The sequence below is a fragment of the Lactuca sativa genome, chromosome 8 (genome assembly GCF_002870075.4).
Source record: "Lactuca sativa cultivar Salinas chromosome 8, Lsat_Salinas_v11, whole genome shotgun sequence".
Lineage (NCBI taxonomy): Eukaryota > Viridiplantae > Streptophyta > Magnoliopsida > Asterales > Asteraceae > Lactuca > Lactuca sativa.
Genome location: NC_056630.2, coordinates 17941602 through 17946235, shown reverse-complemented (window position 1 = coordinate 17946235; position 4634 = coordinate 17941602). Strand labels below are relative to the sequence as shown.

The following is a 4634-nucleotide window of genomic DNA, read 5'->3' as shown; positions in this document are numbered from 1 at the left end:
TTTATTGTCATAATAATTGATAAGAATCGCTAGATCATATCATTCATAGTTCAAATATATTTAATTAATTATGAGTTCACTAATTACATGACTTTTTTGTTAGTTGTTCAATTATTATTAGTACTAGGAGGTCCAACCAAGATAACTAGTTGTATTACAATTCGGTAATCAACTCATCAATCCATTACACTTCTAACCACGATAACTAGTTATATTACAATTCGGTAATCAACTCATCAATCCATTACACTTCTAATGAACTAAACATAGAAACTTGGGCGATTCGTATTCTAATTGAAGTACTTCTTATCTATTGTTTTAATTTAGTTATTCACTTTGTTTGATTAATTGTATGTTACAACAATTTTAATTTAGTTTAAACAAAACCCCCTTTTTAGTTTTTTGCTATTAATTTAATTAACATTTGAATTATTTGATCTAAATCATTCACATTCTCCTTCATATGTTTCACAATTTCTTCGGACTCCTCCCTTTCTTCCTCTCCGACTATGTGGGTTTGACGTCTTCTTTGTCTTCTCGATCAAGATTTAGGATTTAGATTATGGGTTGCAATCTTGATCAAAACTAAGGATTTCCACTTCCGTCCCCACTGAACGGGTCTGTGGTTCGTGGCTGCCTCCAACCGTCTCTATTGCAATTTGAAATCTGGGTATGTTCTCTGTCGTTTGTATACACTATTGATTTCTTGTTTTCAATTTCGAATTTCTTCCTTTCCAACGTTGAGGGTTTGACATTCGAATTCTAGATATGACGTTTCTTACACCTTGTCGATCAGTAACTTCAATTCTGCGTATGTCGATCAAGAACTTTGAATTCTCGACCAAAAACTTAGGATATCAAATTCCATATTGCTTTTCTGTTCCACTTTGAATTTCGATCTGGGTATGTCGATCAAGAACTTCGAATTCTCAATCGAAAATTAGGATATCGAGTATTGCTTTTTTGTTCCACTTTGAATTTCGATCTGGGTATGTCAATCAAGAACTTCGAATTCTCAATCAAAAACTTAGGATATCGACTTCTGTATTGCTTTTATGTTCCACTTTGAATTTCGATCTGGGTATGTTGATCAAGAACTTTGAATTCTCGACCAAAAACTTACGATATCGACTTACGTATTGCTTTTCTTTTCCACTTTGAATTTCTATTTTCAGTTCCACTTTCAAACATTTTTTTGGACTCCATCACGCACAAGGCTCGTTGTTTTTGGCTCTAAAATCTGCCCCCACCCCCCAAAGATAATACTTCCCTCGAAATCCTGCAAAATATTTTATATATTAATAAAGTGTATTTGAATATTGAAGTCAATTATTTATGTTGCCATGACTCACTCCTGAGCGACTTATGGAGCACTGAAGAAGTAAAAATCAATATGTATGCATTTGTGGATGCGACTCTCATTTCCAGTTCATCACCCATCATTTCTAACACCAATCCATAAAAAGACTATTCATTTATGAATTCAATATAATGTTTCACAATTTCAATATATATAAAAAACAAACAGTTAATCAAGAAATAGATAATTTAACTTACATTAGGATAACATAATTAAGTCGTGATGTATATTAACCCTTTTTATAGCATCTCAAGTGGGACGTTATGGGGTGAGATGGAGTTGTATGGATCGGAGGGTGGTATAGAATTTGGGTTATATCATCATACAATGGTGTTTTTTGTATGGGTTATTATTTGTATGTTGATAAATATAGAAGAATATGATAAATATGGGGTGAGGTGGAATTGGGATGGTAAGTTTAGTTGGAAAGTTGTATAACTGGACAAACTTTGTGACATTGAGTAAAGCATATGGACCAAATCTGTAAACTTACATATTCTGAACATTAATGAAAGCCTAAAAATGAAAATTTAACATAGATGAACAAAACTTACTTCAATTTCTAAAGAAAGGTGGTCACACTCTTCATAAGATAGAAAGCCTTTGTACAAGAATACCCTATCGGATCCAAAGAAAGACCATGTCAAAATCATCTCCAAAATGATAATCTTAAAATTATCATCTTGTCACTCAAAACAAAAATTATAGTTTATAAATAAGCATCATATCCTTAACAGATATAACATCAAAGTACCTGACCTTGGTCGCCAAGAGAGTTCAGTAACTTGAGATAGGTCAATTGTGTTAGGATAAGGAAGTGCACGACCTAATTGTATAACATTATCTTTGGCTCTAAGATCCTTTCGACTATAAGACAACAAATGAAATTAACCATATTAGCTGTTAGAAACCAGATATCAAATTAAACCCATCATGATATGAGTAAATTCTTCATAATATAAAAAAAATTACACCATATTTTCATACTCACTCTTTTCTTTATCATCCATTGTAGCTATAAACATTCACATAAGATACCATTTAAGACATGAATTATCATCCAACATGATTATCAATAATTGGAGAATATTACAAGGGGATGGATGCATTCATATGGTCCCTGTGCTTGAGGAAGTGCACGGCCTAATTGTATAACATTCGCTTTGGTTCTAAGATCCTTTTGAATATAAGCAACAAATGAAATTGACCACATTAGCCAATCAAGATATCCACTTATTGCGTCAAAGCAATAAGCAATTAGCCGATTTTCATTTTTGGGCTTTTATAAATGTTCAGAATATGTAAGTTTACAGATTTGGTGATATTCTGAAATTCTTATTTCTTGATTTTGATTAATGATCAGTCAGTAGGAGACTTGAATTTCTATCTGGTGTTGTGACGAATTCCGGTATGTTGTATAATGTTTCAATTATATTATGATTTTCTGTTCAATTGCTCTTCCTTCTAATCCTTCTGTGTTTTTGAGCAATGTCTTCGAGTTTGTGGGTTTGACCGTCTTCACTCAATTGTCGCCACCAAACATCAGCCACCAACCGTTTGTGCTCTGTTGTATTTTGGAATTTCGGTATGTCATATATTGTTTTTATTTGATTTTGATTTTTTGTTTAAATGCTCTTCCTTCTGTTTTTTGTGTCGTCTTTTTGTCATTTGGATGCAAAATAATATACAAATGTAAATGCTAACAGACTGACTATTTGGCTTTAAGATGTTCATGTTTCATCACAAAACCCAACAATGTGGGTGTATTAGCACATGTACCATGAAAACTTATAATGTTGCTATATATTATGTTTAAAGTGATTGGTTTTAGGCATAAAAAGGAAGTTTGCTATAATATGTACTCCCCTACTCCCATGTTGTTTGATTAGCATATCTACTATGAAAACATACACACAAGTACACAACACATATATACATGTAAATATTCACTATAAACTATGCCATCTTTTATATCAAATAATATTTTTTACTTTTCAATTTGTTGTTTTGGTCTCTTTATTGTTCATGTTTCTTGTTCGTGTATGTTAGAAGTGTTGGTATCTATTGGAACATTTTTTGGTTCATATCATACAGATGTAGAAAGTTTGTTATGGATTGTAGCAATGGTCCTAAAAAATCACCTCTGAATCAAGACACCCTACCCAAAGTTGGCGAAGAAACCGGTTGAAATATTAGATCGTTTGAAATTTGTACCTAATTTATTATTTTCAAAAAGACTATCACTCAATTACTTTTTTTTCGAGCTTTCTAATTTCTACCTTAAAATGAGGCATTTTTCAAAAAGCATCCTTAATATGCTTCGTATTTGAATGTGACCTCCACTAAACTATGCTAAACATTTACAAATTGTAGAATTAAGAATTACCAAATTAATCAATTGTCTTAGCACAATGCGTGATTGCTAATTGCATGTGTTTGTGTGTGTGCAACCGTTGATGGTTTAATTCCTCAATCATGTCTAATGATAAGTGAGCATTAATGATTTTTTTTGTTTAAATTTTAATTGCACCTGAATAGGTTTAACTATATTGTTATATATATAATGTATAATTTATATATATTTAAATATAAAGTTATCGGTTCGGTTAATCTATAAAACCATAACCGAACCGTTAGTTATCGGTTAGGAAAAAATACAAACCGAACCATCGGTTTTAAAAATGGTTTGGTTTTATCGGTTAATTTGGTTTTGGTTCGGTTTTTCGGTTATTATTTTCACCCTTACGTACCTTCTTAAATGTAAAACACACTACACTAATAATTGAAAACATTCACCATTTTGAAAACAAAGACAAAGTACAACAAATAATGTGACCCGTGGTTCACCACGGGTCCACACACTAGTTTTCACTAATTATTTTAATTACTTTTTGCGATAAGTTTAATCCTTTAGTTTTGGAAGAAAGCAATATCCTAAAAAAATTTAGGTAATGATATTGAAATTAAATTAATTTCAATGTATTTAATTTTTAACTATTAACAGTAACAAACTTATTTTTTCACCAAAAATAACAACGTACATATTGGTCAAAAAGATTAAAAACAACAATAGTAACATACATATCTTTAATAACATTCTTATTCTCCTAACCGTTAATAGTAATACACTAATCACCATCCAAAATAACAATGCACATATCTTTTTATCCAATAATATTAATGCAATTTAAGAAAATATTAATACCAATGTAGTTATCTTTTTCACAAATAATATCAATGTATTAATTTTTTTAACCATTAATAGTAATGAATT

General features: G+C 30.9%; 1 long non-coding RNA gene across 1 annotated transcript; it reads left to right on the top strand.

The window, feature by feature from the left end:
- The first annotated feature begins 376 nt into the window (after nucleotides 1–376).
- LOC122195657 (uncharacterized) lies at nucleotides 377–3178 on the top strand. The gene is made up of 2 exons (XR_006186133.2): nucleotides 377–670; nucleotides 797–3178. It is a non-coding gene; the product is annotated as an uncharacterized LOC122195657 (long non-coding RNA).
- Nucleotides 3179–4634: the final 1456 nt, after the last annotated feature.